Raw genomic sequence first — 17973 nt, forward strand, 5'->3', positions numbered from 1 at the left:
GTTATTTATACGATAATAATAGTAAATTTTTGAAGTTACTTTAAAGAAATCTGTAGTACGCGGTAGTGTACTGGTCTACTGAAACCGTCTCCGGGTTCCCGAGTTGAGTAAAGTGATGTAAGGAATTTTCTATTTATATGTGAATACAGTAGTGTGCCCGGTAAATTGCAACGTGCTCGCTCTTGAGGTATTAAGGCTCACCCTTTAGGAACTATATGGGACTAAAATTGTAAATGGCGAAACCCGGGTAAATATCGTACATACTACATACCTCTGCCTGCACCTTCGGTTATAACAGGCGTGATATTATGTATGTATGAATTTTCAAGATAAAGTATATTCATACATTTTGACCCGATGTAGTTCAAATAAAAAAAAACAACTTATTTACCTTTAAAAGTCTTTATTCGCAACGTGAAATCCAACTGAAAAAAGCGCTCCATTTTATTCCTACGTTTAAACAAAAACGTTATTCGTACAAAACGGGTGTACATAATTAACGACGTGTACCGACAGAGGTCGCTAATCTCCACACTTCATTACCTTTTCACTCGCAGTGCCTCTCACATAAAAGGTATTTTATTTACTGGCCACACTGACTGAATAAAGGTACTTTTGAGGTAACATTTTATTTTGTTCTTTGTGCCGGTGCGATAAGTCTAAACAATATAGTAAGCTTTTGCGGTCTAAGTAGGTAGTTAGTGTATGCGTCTGCCAATCGAGGTCTTGTGTACGATTCCCGGGTTGGTAAGTTAGGTTAAATTGATATAAAAACTAGCTGTTATTGTTACTTGCATCCAAAAATATGGTCGACAAAACATTAGTGTATTTTACATACCTGAGCCGTATTCCGCAGGGCGAATATAGTTTAACTCTATTAGTGGAAAACTTCTAAGTTTTTTTTAAACAAGTATCCAGATAGTTTCGTCCTTAATAAATGTCCTGTAATTTCTTTGCAAACAGCCTACTACCACACAACGACGTTTAACATTACTAAGTAAATATAACCATTTATACAAAGGAAAACGCCGTCGAAATTCCACGCACTATAAATCTAATAAAATATGTGTCATAAAAATGCCATATGTATGAGAGTGGTTTTATACGTTAAGGGTGGGTATTTATTCACAATAAATCTAGCCCCTCCCTTCTCATATTTACTATATAAGATTTTTCCTTACCACATAATTGACGTTTAGTCTATATCGCTGATTGTTGGGACTTCGCATGATCAAATTATTGTATCAACCACATTGTAAATCTTTTGGCGATTGAAAAGAGTGGCCTTGGGTTTCTTGCTAGCTCTTCTTATAAGGCTCTACCCTCTTTCCGAGTTAGTGGTAGATTCAGTTATTGTAACGACTGTCCATGTTTGAGCTAAATTAATAAATTATTTGATTTGATTTGTCTTCGTTGTTGGAGTCGGCTTTCAGTCTCACCGGATGCAGCTGAATACTAGTATTTTTCATTTTTATATATTTTATCATGTTTACTAATAAATAAATTGAAGAAAAAAAACAGTCTTTGAGGCACTTTAAAGGATGACTTTGCCCAACTTTTGGACTAGAAAATTAAAAGAATTAGTTGACGTAGCGACTGTAGTGAGGTTAATAATGGTGTTTAGTAATTTTACGCTTTTACTATTGTGTAAGGTTACAGTGTTTTGTTTTGCAGTTTCAGAAAAGTTATTCAGTTTTTCAGGCCGGTTTTTAAGTAAGTCTTATCTTAAATCACTAATATTATAAACTAGCTGACCCGCGCAACTTCGCTTGCGTCACATAAGAGAGAATGGGTCAGAATTTTCCATGTTTTTGCAACACTTTTTACTGTTACCGACTCTGCTCCTATTGGTTGTAGCGTGATGATATAAAATATGCTTTTTTTTCACGAAAAATATCCTCAAAATTATTTATAGATACCTCTTAGTATAACGAAGTCGCGCTAAGGCATATCCGCCATTAAAACAGTTGCCATGGAAACGGAATTTTGTTAATTCAATGTCATTATAATATTGATTTTATGCGACTTCGTTGAATTTTCTGAATTTTCCCGGGAAATGCATCATTTTCCCGGGGTAAAAAGTAGCCTATGTCCTTTCTCGGGTATCAAAGTATCTCCATACCAAATTTCATGCAAATTGGTTCAGTAGTTTCGACGTGATTGAGTAGCAGACAGACAGACAGACAGACAGACAGACAGACAGACAGACAGACAGACAGACAGACAGACAGACAGAGTTACTTTCGCATTTATAATATTAGTATGGATTGTGAAAGCTTGTGGTGGATGTATGTATGTTTGTTACTATTTCAGGAAAAACTACTGAACAGATTTGACTGAAACTTGATAGGTATAGGGTACATAGCTATTTTATAACCTAGATTAAAACATAGGATAGGTACTTCTTATTACGGCAAATCTTCTCACGCGGATGAAGTTGCGTTCGGGAAATAGTAAGTAGGTACTAAAATAATATCGTACTTTGTCATTCTTTGTATGATGGTTAAGTCTATTGACAAAGACTTGCATTTAAAGGCTGATAAACTCTATTAACCATTTAAAAGTTTCAAAGCAAAAAGAGATATGTTGTGACGATTTTAGATGAATATCCGCAATACCTAGAAAGTATAATATTCAATTTTAACAACTCAATTCATATAATCAACTTATCGTCATCTCAGTCAAGAAAGATTAAAATATTCCTAACATAACTGAATTACATTTTGAAAGCTTTAACAAAATTACGTGTAAACTTATTCGAAAGGGCGGCGGGGTCATAATTCATGAGTTTCTCACTCAACGGAGTGGAAACAGATTAGCTAACAAGATCAGACATCTTGTATAAAGGATCAAACATTTTCGTCCTTGATTCCACTCCCCTGGGAATTTCCAATTATGTGACGTCACGGAAAAATGACGCGCTGTCACGCGATAGAAAAATATGGCGGAAAATGATACCATAGACACGTCGTTTATCTTTGTTGTTTTTTTTGTTTGATAGATAGGTATCGTCCACGGTAGGTCGCATACTTTTTACGGTGAAGAAAAATCTTTATCAATTTGGGAGCTCTCTGTAAAGAATTCTCCAAAGGATTTGATGTCCAAAATACGTAAATGAGGGTCAGTGTGGTAGAATTAGACTATCGGGAAATGTACAGAGGATTCTCTTACGCTAATTTGTGTATGGATCTAAGCATACAGCCATTTTGGGACGTAATAACAACCTTAGTTAAATGTCAATGGTTAATCATAATGTGTAGTTAGTTAGACATTCTAGACTTGTATTTTTTTTTTCTAAGACTTCACTTTAAACGTATTTAACTTTATGATAATTTTTAATAACAGACTAGGCGTTACTGTTTACCAAACACGCAATAAAAATGTACTTATTAGTTTAATAGGTCGTTCCCTTTACCCTTTGGGAATTTCCGCAGGGGAAGGGATCAATTATACCTACCTGTGTTATTAAATGTCGTGTTTTTCAGGTTATCACTGATTGACATGAACGTTTCAACTGATTGGGGTTGCACAGGGAATCCCGGGTTAATACCGTGGAATTTGTTTATTCAGTAAACTGGTATTAAAGGATTTTATGAATTTGTTTTTGATGAATTTGTAAGTATAGCGAACTGAAATAAATCAGTGGGTAATTATGTAGCAATAGCTCACCGTTAAACAGGTTTTAATAGTTGTAAACAATAGGAAATGTAGGTAACGGGGTAATTAAGATGTATACCTATAATTTCCCCACCTGAAACCTGAAAATCCCGGCAATTTTTAACATTCTCTAGCTGCATTCTAAAAAGAAGACTCAAACTTTGTCTGACTCAATAGTTAAAGCTAGAACCTTGAGACCTGCAGTCGCATTCAAGTATATTGAACCTCCACCTACTTACATTTTTGATAAAAGTCCAAGAATTTCAGCCAAAACTATCGTTAGCGTATAAATATTTTACGTCACGAACACACCCCCTGCCTACCGCACTATCAGCTGATAGCGTATCCGCGAAATATTCCCTCGTTCCCCCTTGTTTGCACTACGCATGCGCGGTCGTACCGCCCGAATTCACCCAGTCAGCTGTCAAAACCCGCCGCGATCGAGACGATTTACATCGTATAAATCAACGTTTTAGTGAAAAAACTTAGGTTATAACAGAAATATACTGTTTATTTCACATAAATATCGTATAAAATCAATTTTAGATCGTGATATTTAAGTTTATTTGATAGTTTTTAGTTATAAGTGTTATCAGTGCTTTGATTCAGTGCTAGACAAAAAAGGAAATCTAGGTTTTGACTGCAGAGGTCTTCGGCTGTCTGTGGTAAGTTTGATATTGGCTGTATTGTACATTCCTTTGCTTGTTATGAGATTAGTTTTAGAAACATTTCAGATTCAACAAAATTAGATTTACGAAATGATGTTTTGATTAACTCGTATTGTGATTTAATTGTTATGAGTATTGTTATAACATATTGTATTAATTATTTATTTTTACTTGATATATTTTAATGTTTTTATATAGGAAATACGGCTGCATTGAAAAGTATTTGTATCAATAACATTCTTATCACGGCTAGATATCTTTGATTAGATATTTTAATACCCGTTTATCTGTGCACTTAGAATTTGTATAAATAAAACAAAACAAATAAATAAATTCACAGTTCTACCCATTTCTGGCACAATACACATTGAAGACAACATGAAATTTGATCAAACGTTAGGAGTACGAAACCAATACGGACACAAATTATGTATGAACATTTGAGGTACGAATCGGAAATGTAATAACTTTACTTTTAGTACATTTGGCTTTAATTAAGTTTATTACAGAGGCTTTGAGAGGTAGACAGGGACAAATTGAAGCTGAAGTTCAGATTGTAGGTACGAAAACATCGCTTTTTAATTACGTTATTCAGCATTATATTAATGTCAAACGCCTGACGAAAATCTAATAGCAATAATAACATACGGCGCATAAAAGTGTCAGAAAACAAAACAAACTCATTGGTTATAAGATTTATGAGCCGATATATTATTATTGCAAAAAATATTTATTAATGGATTTTAATACGCCCAGAAGCACTTTGGATGATAATAAAAATGATGAATTTTTGGACAGGGGTGTCAATGCCACACACTGGCCAATTGAGTTTAAAAAATTAATAGCAGTTTGAAAGTAATAGGAGAGGTATAATTTGTCAAAGGCATGGCTAATGGTTAGATAAATGTGACCTTAAATTGTATGATACCATCTATCCTATTTCTATTATAGAATTCTGGACAGACTAAAGTAAATTGACATCAAAGAATGAAGCCAGAAATATAAAGCTTTTCGAAGTTATGTGTGTTTAGAAATGATTATCACTTTGTTCCAATTATGAAGGAAAACATCGTGATGCAACCTTGCATATCTTCAGAACAGTTCTTGGTGCAAAGACCCCAACCGGCATTTGGCCAGCGTAGTGGACTCAAGGCCCAAATACTCCCTCATTCCACATCTGTGAGTATCATTTTATATCTATTCAGCTACTTTGCTCAGTAATCAATCAAAAATCATAATTTTGCTCTTCAACTGTCTATTTAAACTTGAAGACTTGCTAAAATCTTTGTTGTTGTTTCGTGAAATGAAATAAAAGTGAAACAAAACACAAAAAGCTTTGATTTATTCTCGCGTCGGGCTCGGAGGGCATTATTCATGTTTTTTGCGTAGTTTTTAAGTCGATGCGCGGCCGAGATGGCACGTTCCTGTCTTAGCGAACGTTTATAGGGTTCTTTAGTTAGAAGGACCCTTATCTTGTGACTATAATAGACGGTTTTTGTCATGGTATACAGAGTATAGATACACGATGTTCGCTCTTTGATTCTTAAAATACAAGGCCGACATATTAGAATTTAGATAACTTCATTTGAGAAATCATTTTGACAGACTTGATAAATAAGTCGAATTGTTTTTGAAATAAAGTTTGTGAGAGGTGGGCCCTGGAATTGATAGGTTATTTTTGTCTATTATTCGATTCTGGAGTTCTATAGAACCAACTGAAAAGTGTCTTGATTTGTCATAATTATTTGCTCGTAGCTCAGATTGTGAATCATAGTACACAAATCTCATTTCAGCTGTAGGTCAGTACCAGAATCGTTGCTCGTGGGTCGCATTTCATCCAGAATTATAATATTTATTGGTACAGTAAGGTCCAGTTTCACGACTTGTCTACATAACAGTATCATATAGTACCTATATCTGAGAGATAAAATTACGGCAAATGTAAGAAAGTCAGACCATACTCCATACTAAGCTACCAATACGTAATCAGAACTGCTACTTCTTTCAAACTTACCACTCCCTCATCTAACCTATCTACAGAACCACAAACTAGCCTACAAAACTCCCTCTTACCTCTACCTCAGGTAGTATTCCCGGGCAGGTATAACCTTCGTCGTCATTGTTCACTCCGCGCTGCTCCGACGTGCTCTCGTGCTATATTGCAACAGATATGTACCTTGTCTCGGCTTGTTTCGATGATTTTAAGAATACTGTTTTATCTAAGCATTTATGTAGTAGTATTAGTCCTAAGTAATTTCTTACTAAGTAAAATAAAGTTTACTTTTACGCTGCATATTAGTTTTTGTATATTTGAAACGTCGAGTTGACTTTAATGTTGGCTATTTGTTGCCCCTTTTTTGAAATAGTTATCAAAACTTCTAAGTTTATCAAATTGACGATATTAATAACTGTCTGATGGTCCAAGAATGGTCTTTAAGGAAATGTCTCGATTACGATTTCCGAGTCGGGCAAAATGGAATTATGTAGTTTTAATTTCTGGAATTGTTTTGGAAAGTAATTAAGGATCAGGAGTTTGACAACAAGCTCACTTTTAGTCAGTAGCTATTTAGTACTAGGACTAAGAACTAAATTTATTCTAGGTTCTAATGATTTAGGTAAATTCGAATGACCTAAGTCGTATTTTTATCTATCAAGGCCCTATTCTAGGTAATAACGGTTAATTACCTTTTTTATTCACCCCAGACGCTGGCAACATTTAGGTCGTTTCCATTCGTGATTAATACCATAGTTTTTATGTCGTTCGCGTTTTTCCAAGCATTTCTAGTATTATGAGGTCACCTTTCTTTGTGACCTTTTGTGTTCATTGTTTCTTTAACACTGCAAAATAATTAACTACGTACTAGGTATGAATATTTTCTATTTCATTTTAATAAATGTAGTGACTTATTTCTTTTAGCAACTTAAAGCCGTTAAAGAAACATAGTTTTTTAATTATTATTGATCGTATGGTGGTCAAAATGCCTTGTGTCCTGTCCAAGATCTGTTATCACAATAATTGTTCAAGCCGCTTGAAGCCCTTACAAAAAGTTTAACTACTGTAATCAACCAGAACAACTTGGTGCGATCCTAAAAGCACGCAGACTCTTAGCTCAGATACCAATAAACGGCCATCGATCTAAGTATTGCCCGCGCAAAAGTTTACTTAACAAACTAATTGTTAAGCCGTAAGCCCAGCTACGAGTATATGCGTTAAATTACTTAAATTACTCTGAAAGTAAGTAAAACTTAGAAAATATACCTATATTTAATTCTTATAGTTTCTCTACTCAAATCAAAGTTCACAATCATAAGCCATAACTCAGTTTAATCCGTTAATGTCGTGGAAGTTATATCGTTATTTGGCAAAAGCATGGGAATCATGGGATTATATTAATGTACCACGGGGTAAGCCGACCTTTTATGTGGCTTATTTGTTTAGGGGCGGCTTACGGCTTTTTATAATACAAAATGTCTTTATTTATTGTGATTGGCCTTTTGGCTTGTATTGTGGGTGTTTTAATGTTGGGACAAATATATTTTATTCTGCGGACTCGCCTGTAGGGCTTGCGTGTAATTTGGTTAAAGTAAAGAAAGGGTAACTATGTGGTTGTTTTAAAAAAACAATTATCCCTATTTTTCTACTATTGCCATGTGATTTTTTTAAGGCCGGTGCTGCGCCTTAGCCGTGAAAGCCGGACAAACAGATAAACATCTGCATTAAGATAATTAGCTTAGAATCGCATTTTTTTATATAATAATGAATATAGGTGCATAATACAGCGCTCCGATGAACAAAATTATGTTAAGTCTTTCCTTTAAGAAATTGTATATTGAAGTGTTTTACTCATAATTTAGGGCGCCTTATTTTTTTAAATAGCAAAGCACTTAACACCAATATTGAAAAAAAAAACAAAAATGATAGCATAATAAAAATAAAAATAGGCCAGCGACCCTGCCAGGATTCGAACCTGGAATCTTCTGATCCGTAGTCAGACGCGTTATCCGTTGCGCCACAGGGCCAGTTATCACATTGGTCAAAATAGCTAATTAAATTCTGAGTACTACTAGATTACCTTGAATTTTTTTTTGTGAGGTCATGTGACGTCATGACATCTTTTATTATTAGGTTATGAATTAAACATGTCCTGCCTTTTATATTATTTTTTTATTCATGTATGTGCTAATAATATTTATATTAAGTTTGAACCAAACTTACGATATTATTATGTTAAGTAAAAAATACAAAAATTAAGTAGGTATAATCATTTTTTTACATCAGATTTATTTTTATTTTCACGGCTATTTAAATGAAAAGTATAAGCTGAAGTCCCACACTCTCAATTTGTTAAATTAGTTTTTAAATCCCACGACATTAGGTTATCGGCTTTTGCTGATGGCACATAACTATACATTGGTCTACTAAAGAGTCATTAAAAAATATAAATGAAATACAAAAAATATGTTACCTTCCCAGTCTCATAATACCTACTGTAACTGAAATAGGCACTCGAAAAAAAAACGAATAGATTCTTCAAAACTAATTAAAATAAATAACAAAGTAGGGAAAAAAACCTTCAACAGTAGTAATTAACGTTGGCGACATTTCACAACATCGATCGTAGGGCGGGCGGCAGACATAGGCGGCTGGGCGGCTGGGCGGCACGCGAGCATACACTTACACATAATACTTTACTAGTTAAGTTTTGTTTGTACTATTCATTGGTTCAAGGTATTTGTTAATTGGAATAAGTAATTGGATTTTGGCTTTTTTAATTAAGTTCCGAAAACATTGGTTTTAGAATTTTTGATCTGGTTGTACAAACAAATACTATTTGAATATTAAAAAATTGAATTACTTCTACGAAAATAGCTAACTCAAAATTAGTATTGACAATTCTTATAGGTATCCCTTATTTTTCCAATCAAGTTCATACTAAAATAAACCTTATTTTTAAGTTAGACTGTTACTTAAAATACTACCATATAACGATTGGAGGAAAACTGCACACAATAATTACAACAAAACATTACTATCACATTACAAAAAGTCAAAAACAGTAACAACAAATAAATTTAAAATAAAATATAAAATGTACGGCAAGTAGTCCTGACGTAGCTGCGAGGGCGGGCGGTAGACCCGCGACAGACGGGTTAGGGCGGCGACTAGACAGCCTCTTGAGAATTGTACTCTTTTATTTAAAAAGTTTAGATGCCAACTGTGATTTGGTTTTATACTCCCATGTTGTTACGAATCAAGAATTGAAAGTTTTGCGACTGTTTGAGAAGTTTTCTGTTGAACTTTCAGCTTCTGTTGAATAAATGTTTAATGTTTGTAATTGCTTAAACTTGTTTTAAAAACTTGTTTAAGTGTAATGTTTATAGATAGGTACATTTTTACTGACAATAAATTTTGGTAGACACTTAGGAATTTAAATAAGGGATGAATAATATATCGGATGTAAGGAATACTGTAGATGTATCACTGTACTGTAGTGATTTAGCAAATGAAACAATGATTTAACAAACACTCACAAATATAAGAACTAATTTCGACTCATTGACTGGTTCCGTGGCGTAGTGGTTAAGGTCACCACGCCGCTACCTTTGCGTCAGGAGGTCGTGGGCTCGATTCCCACACGGGACAACAATTTTTTCTGTAATCCACGAATAATTGTTTCGGGTCTGGTTGTGCTTTGTGTCCGTTGTTTGTATGTTTGTAAGTCTCCCCAACACAAGAGTGGGAGTCGTCTAAAAAAAAAGAATAAGGAAATCACCGTAACACGATTATAATAAAACAGAAAAATAAGCAAGCTAATGATCACGTAAAAAGTAGACAATCGGTCCGTTGCTGTTACGTGGTGTGCCAGACATAACCACTCAGCAACTGCGAGTAATGTATATGTTGTTGTCTCGAGAGCTCACCGAGACCTAGCTTTTAACACGTTTCAGTTTTGAGCTGGAAATTTAAGGAACACTTTGAAACAAAGAAAGCATAATAAGCTTGCTGTAAGCTGTGGACTGTAGGCTTCATGAAAGTTTTTGAAACAAAGAAAGCAAAAGAAATGAGTTCGCTGTAAGCTTTTCCTAGTTGTTACACCACATAACCCAGTCTTTCTTCCCTCAGGGAAGATGGGCTTCCGAAGGAATTTTCACCCCTCCGTAAAAAAAAGGCTACCTTAAAGTCTAGTTTACCTCTAAGAAGATGACAACATGTTATTATCCACATCAGGTAAATATCAATAACAGATTATTTAAGACTTCCCTGATAAATATCTAAAAAATAAATAAATTCTGTCATATACTTCACTACGCTTCATAAGCCATGCATGCTGGGAAGATTTACTCAAATATCTGACCTGGATAATCCGCGCTCCGAACATATTAAAAAAATTCATCGAAAAATATCACTGCATGAATATTGAAAGTTAGGTCATCGCTACGTTGTGACCTAGATACCCTAGTTTTGAAGAAACACGTGAGATATTATTCGTGTATGCTAATAGGATATTGAAATTGACTTTGAGACGGTTAAATCCGTACAGACTGTTGTAAGCAAATTTTTGGTCTATGTAGTCTAATAGGGCTGCTTTTTAGCATACGAGTTACATAAGTAATATCTATAATCCGTCCTTGCTCACTTTGCTCAGTCATGGACATGTGTGATGTGTATGACCATTAACTATAGTTCGATAACTTAGTAGAGGGCTTTGTAATGCACTATTATCTAAAGTATATGATCGGGAGATTGAGGTGTTTGTCCTTAAAACAGTAGACAACCGGCCGCTGCATGAGAATATGGATGAATAATTTTCAAAATTCTAGATTTTGTGTGCCTCCGTATCTCACGCGGTTTGCATACATAGCACTCTACTAAGTTGTCAGTCTGTATCAAAACTACGTGACTATCTTTGATAATAATGATCTTTGATGAATTTTTTTGTAAACGGTGGTGTCTTAATAGCTTCATAAGTAAGACATCTAATTGAAAACATTCTATTAGTTCGGGGAAAAAGTCTTTTCGCGTTGTAGTATGTATGAACTTGTAATAAAATCTTGTCTCTACACAAAAAAGCTCGATATTTGGGTACTTCACGAGCCCGAGCTCACTGAAAGAAACCTAATGAACCGTGTACTCTTGAAGTCAAAGAGATTTTATTACAAGTTCATACATACTATAATGCGAAAAAACTTTTTCCCCATGTATTCAACGTACACTACCTTCATCGAAGTTTGTGGTCAGAATAGATTGATCAATAAATTGTCGGTGTCGGTGGTTAGGGTTTCGATTATCGCCGAAGATTCCGTGGTCTGTGGTTAATGGGTTCTTCACTAATTAATGTCTTGTGGTTTGTATATAGACTTACATTATATTTCGTACAAACCATCGTAGTTTTGGATAGGCAAAATGAGATTGTGTTTTGATGTAAGCCTCAAATAAATAGTAAAATAAATTAAATAAATGGTAACTACTGTAGTTTTTTACCTTTTGCAAGATGTCACCGATAATATGATCTGTGTAGTAGGTATTCGAATTTGGCAGTCTTGTATGAAAAGATGTATGGATGTCGACGACGCAAAGGAAGTTTGTAAGGATCACATCAAGTGGCGCTCTCTGGTCTCAGCCTACCCGTATGGGAAAAATACGTAATTTTATGAATGAAATGTACCTATAACGTAAATGTATGTAATTCATAGTTGAGCCGCTAGAATATTCTAAAATACTGAATACATACTTTGTAAAACTAAATTCAAAATATTTTATCATGCTATTTTATAACGAGCATTTCAAAAATGTAGACTAAAATATTAAATTCTAGTCTAGTTAAATTCTATTACGAAAATATGTAAAATTGCCAGTACTATGCTGTTATGTTGGTATTTTAATACAAATAGCAATTTGAAAGCAGCGCAATGCAGAGGGCGGGCGGCAGACCGGAGCATATACATTAAACGGTTAACGATCTACACTGAAAATTACTTTGATACTGTATTGCCTAGGGTACCTACGTTAGTGCATTGGAGATCATTGTATTATTCTCATTAATTACTTATAGTAACGATTTCTTTATCAGAATATATCTCTTGAATTTCGTATATTCGAGCTTTCTGAAAGTTGCTTTCCTGTTCTTGTCTTGCTTTGCTTTGCTATCGTGTACTTCAATGTAATGAGGCAAGGAAACTTCACTTTAACTTAACACTTTAGGGGTAAGAATATCTGAGTTTGGCTACATAATAAATATGTTTTTAATAAAAGTAAAACTTCTAAATCTGAGATCGACACGGTTAGGCCGAGATTTTGGTACTTCTTTAAGGAAATTCTTATTAGCACAGCATGCAGATGTTATTCCTTAGTAAGGACTGGGATTGATTGAATAGAAGTCTAGACATCCTTTGGCTGGCAGAATTAAGTTTAGTATTACAACATGGATTTAACTCCGATACAAGTGCCTCAAAACATCTAAGTATACTAATATTATAAAGCTGAAGAGTTTGTTTGTTTGTTTGTTTGAACGCGCTAATCTCCGGAACTACTGGTCCGATTTGAAAAATTCTTTCACTGTTAGATAGTCCATTTATCGAGGAAGGTTATAGACTATATATCATCACGCTACGACCAATAGGAGCAGAGTACCAGTGAAAAACGTTACAAAAACGGGAAAAATTATGATTCTCTTATGTGACGCAAGCGAAGTTGCGCGGGTCAGCTATCCTAGATAATAATATGTTTTTTTAGAGACAACTCTCGCACTAAGAATTGCTCTTGTGTCGTGGGGACTTTTGCAAGCAACAGACACAAAGTACAACCAGATCTAAGACAATTATTTGTGGATCACACAAATAATTGTCCCGTGTGTCAATCGAACCCACGACCTCCCGACACAAAAAGCGTGGTAACAGTGCGGCGACTTTAACCGTTGCGCCACGGAGGCAGTCAAATGTAATAAAACACTGCACATATCTTACAAACGGACTTTATTATAAATAGAAAACTCTATTTTAAAACATCATAAAAAAGCTCTCCATACAGCCATACATTAAAAGTATCACTTAACCATTTAAAAGTAGCACTTATAATAAAAATATATTACGGTCCAGACATTTTAATTTACTCCTTGTCTAGACCGAGGGCTAAGCCACTTGGCTTTGTTTATAATTTAGTGTGAAGGGCTTAGTCATACGTTATAACATGCACTTATTGTCACTGAGTCATGAGCTCAAACTTTTATTACTACGATTGTGTGAGTCACTTTTTATGGTGTTTTTCAGGGTGTGAGTTATTGAGTTTGGATGGTTTTAAATGTAGATTTTTGAGAAAATATTACCGAGGATATGACTGTACTGTTAAGATGGATTCTTCTGTGTTTTTATTACCCGACCTGTAATACAAGTTAGTACCTTACCTGTCGCAGGTATTACAATAATACATAATAAAAAATCTTATTTAGGATCTTTTAAATATCTTTTCCGTCTCAGTTTAATTTTTGTGAAGAAAAAGTTCGCAATAAAGTCTCGTGGGTGACGAAATTCCGTTATGTTTTATTGTATAAAAGCTTTTACTTGATCAAAATACAAAAGCTTTGCAAGTAAGAAATGTAGAGACAGTCATGATTTTAAAGATAGATTAAATGTACATTTTTGTAATTACTTAAGACTCAATGTATATTATGAACATGTAACGCGAAAGTTTAATAAAATCCCTCTCAATTGATAAAAAGTCAAGAAAAACTCTGTGCTTACATACATTTTTTCAGGAATGCCCTCGATTTCACCAGGATGCCATCATCAGATCCTGACGCTTACTCTTTCAAATAAAAAAAGAATTTTGCAAATTAGTCCAGCCGTTTAGAAATGATCGCTGAACATACATAAAAAAAAAATATCGCGACGAATTGAGAACCTCCTCTTTTTTTTGAATTCGGTTAAAAATATCTGACTTTAATTCACCTGAATGAACCTATGTAAACATTTTGACAAAAAGACTAGCGCAATAGTGACTAATAAAAGTCGTCACGCCATTCGCTGCTTCAGAACCTATTCTGAGAAGGAAATTATATCCAATCGACTGTAATATAAAAGCATAAAATATGCTGAAAGGATTTTCCATTGAATTGGAATCGATACCGCGGTGGGCGGGCGGCAGACTGGGGCGGAAACGATTGTATGCGGCTAGACGTCGACTGACGCGGACTGACAAAGACTGACGCGAATAGACGAGAGAGGACGCGTATTGTAGTGATTGTTAGCTCACTTGACTGGTAGGCTATTTGATGTTGAGTACCTTTCCGTGGAAAAGTTTCCTTGAGTAGAGAAAAGGTTGGTTTTGTGTGGGTATTTCATGACTATTTAATTTGTGTACATATCATAAAGTAGATATTTTTATTGGCTACATAGTGGTTTCATTAACATATAATTTTATTAAGAAGTCGCCCTGTTCGAATGGTGTGTGAAATATCTCACAAAAAATTTACAGTGTCCCACTGCTAGGCAAAGGTCTTGCCCGTTACCTTTCAGACGTTTCTGTTGCTTGTTTTTTCAGGCCATTCTTCTCGGAACTTGTCCTGTATGCATTGTGTATCTCAGTTAATAGCTAGTGTACGTCAATTTGATATCCACTTTAAAGTACATTGCTGCTTCATCGAGATGTATCTATCACCACCACTTTAGGAAGGAACCAATGGACACAGTAGTGGCTATCAAATGGTTGTCACCTGTCACACATAATATACATTTTATTTATCAATAAATTATTTATATTTATTTTACAAATACCAAAACTAATGACACGTTATTGAAAATTACAAATATCTACGAAGGTCGTATTGCGCCGGCGCTGATCACTAGTTAGTTGTTAATGGTGCCCCTAGATGGCGTTGTGACACTAATTACTAACCGACATCCGTTCTTTAATGGCGCTAGATATTATTCACTCATTATATTTAATATTATGTCTTATTATAAACTAATGGGTGTATTAAAATGTTACGATTTTGTGTGTATATAAAGTGCTTTTCAGTTGTTAAGTGACAGCGTAATGGTATACTTAGTAATATTATTGGTTAGTAAGTTTTATATAGTGAATCAATTAAACCCTGTAGTGTACTTTAGACACTAAATCAATTTAAAATGCTATTATAATAAGCTTAAATAAAAATAAAGTATGTTTTTACACTTCTTCCGTAGCCTTCGTAATTTTTTACTTTTCAGGAATTAATCTGCCTATTGGTGAAAATCACACGAAATTCCGTTCAGCAGTTTTTAGCCTATCGCAGAAAGATAAAAACCCGACTCTGTAACCTAGTGTTTAGTAAGCCATACTTAGTTACTTTTACATAATAAATATCGAAATATCACTATTTAGGTTTTTAGGTATTCCCTTAAACTTCAGTAAATCCCCTTCCGGAATTTCAAAGTATTTTCACTCTATAAATAAACAATGTTTCCATGTAGCGGCCAAGTTGTCAGAACAGACTTAATGTTAGCCCTTCCAAGAAGTGAGGGAGCAGGGACATTTGCATAAACACACGGTTTCAGACGCTGGTCATTCACTTTACTGGGATATTTAGAGATATGTGAGGAGTTGTTTGCTTGTTTTGAGATGTATTTCGGGAGCTTGTTTGCAATAATTGCAATGATAACAAAGCCAGCTTTTCTTAATTGTAAACGCTGGATTGTAAGCTCTTATAATAGAGATAATAACAAGAGAAATATATTTTACTAGCTGACCCGCGCAACTTCGCTTGCATAATATAAGAGAGAATGGTCATAATTTTCCCCCGTTTTTGTAAGATTTTTACTAGTACTCTGCTCCTGTTGCTCGTAGCGTGATGTTGTATAACCTTTAGCCTTCCTTAATGAATAGGCTATACAACAGTAACATCATTTTTCATTTTACACCCGTAGTTCCTGATATTAGCGCTTTGAAACAAACAAACTTTTCAGCTTCCGACCCGACTTCGTCCGTGTATAGCACAATTTTATCTTATTGATTTATACTACATACAAACCTTTTACAAACTCGGACAGTCACAAAAATATAAAAGATGGAATTATCTAATTTAGTTTAGTTAGTAGTTCAACATGAATGCAATTGGATGATACATTTTTATTTATTTAAATTGCGTTAAGCCTATTTTTCAAGAATAGCTTAGTTCAACCTAAAACAGAACGAGTACAATATGAATGACATAGAATATTGATTTATAATACTTACTATAAGCCAAAATACTTATTAACATATATTATCTTTTTAAACTGGAAAGGTGGTTTTTGTACCGAGAATATTTTAAATGCATATTATTATGTACCTATAGGGCAATACTAGGTACTTAAACTGTGCTTACATGTTGCGACAGTTTAAAAACAGTCCACGTTGGGAGGTCTAAACAGGAAGTCTAATATTAAGTCTAGACTAAACACTATACTAGTTTTAGTTTGTGACTTTATCTGCATCGATTTTCAAATGTATAAATCATTTTATCCTCCACTGTAAGTTATTATATAAGATAAAGCACAGCTGTTCCTATAAATTAATGTTTGTTTTTTCTAGTTTTTATTCAATTAATTATGAGTTTTACTATTAAAGTTCATTTTGTAAACGTCTTCAGTACATCTTATCTCTTAGGTTTGTGTTAAAAACATCTTATGTCATTAGTGCAGTGAGTCGGATTCAAACCAACGACTTTCCAAGACAAGTCCGACTTGTTTAACAATTGAGCTACTGTCACTTCACTTGTAGAGTCTCGAAATGAGGGAGATAATCTTCTTTATTGCTTTAAAAAAAAAGTTCTGCTATTTATCACTATAACTGACTAGAGCGTGATATCCATCGGGAACTCCGGGATAAAAAGTAGCCTATGTGTTATTTTGAATCTTGAGCTACGTATATACCAAATATCAACGTAATCAGTTCAATAGTATTTGCGTGAAAGAGTAACAAACATACATACATACTCATAAACTTTCTCAATTTTATAATATTGGCAGGATTCAGCAGTTTAGTCACAACATCGTAACAGACAGACATACTAATATTAATGTAAGTCGTCGGCCACACGTAGTAAGTTATAAGTCATTCATCACTGTTAGAACAGTTCAGTTTGTAGTGAATGTTAATGCATTCATGTGCGCGTTTCCGTTGCACCCAGCATCACTCATTCATAGTGTTGTAGCTTTGATATATCGATGTCGATGAATGTTGCGATAGAAACGTGGTCTTGAGTTAGTTGGTATAGCATACTTGTTGGGGTCATAAATAGCAATTTTTAAAGGCAAATTATGAGTTATGTAAAGTCAATAAAATGAAATTGGAATCAGACTAATTAGGTACTTAATACATTTTTGGACAATTTTGTGTTGTTTAAAAAGATTAAAAATGAATGCTCATTGAATAATTTGTCTGATATGCAAGTTAAAAACGACTGCAAATTAACAGATAGTTAGTTAGACGTAAATGTGTAACATTTATTTCCTATTTTACTACAACCGACAGAAAGCTTTTTAGCTACTTATAATAAATTAATTTTAGCACACAAACCTTAAATAAGTCTCGAATGTAAAGAACTATAAAAGTCCTCACGTCTTACGAAAAAAATCTTACAACTGGTGTTGATTCAAAACTCTGACCTACTTAAAAAATAACTTTAAAATC

At 34.3% G+C, this 17973-nt stretch overlaps 1 non-coding gene across 1 annotated transcript; it reads right to left on the bottom strand.

Moving 5' to 3' along the window:
* Positions 1-8272: 8272 nt before the first annotated feature.
* Positions 8273-8345, bottom strand: TRNAR-ACG (transfer RNA arginine (anticodon ACG)). Its single transcript has one exon. It is a non-coding gene; the product is annotated as a tRNA-Arg (tRNA).
* Between the last annotated feature and the right edge of the window lie 9628 nt (positions 8346-17973).

Source organism: Anticarsia gemmatalis, chromosome 20 (assembly GCF_050436995.1).
Source record: "Anticarsia gemmatalis isolate Benzon Research Colony breed Stoneville strain chromosome 20, ilAntGemm2 primary, whole genome shotgun sequence".
NCBI classification, from domain to species: Eukaryota; Metazoa; Arthropoda; class Insecta; order Lepidoptera; family Erebidae; genus Anticarsia; species Anticarsia gemmatalis.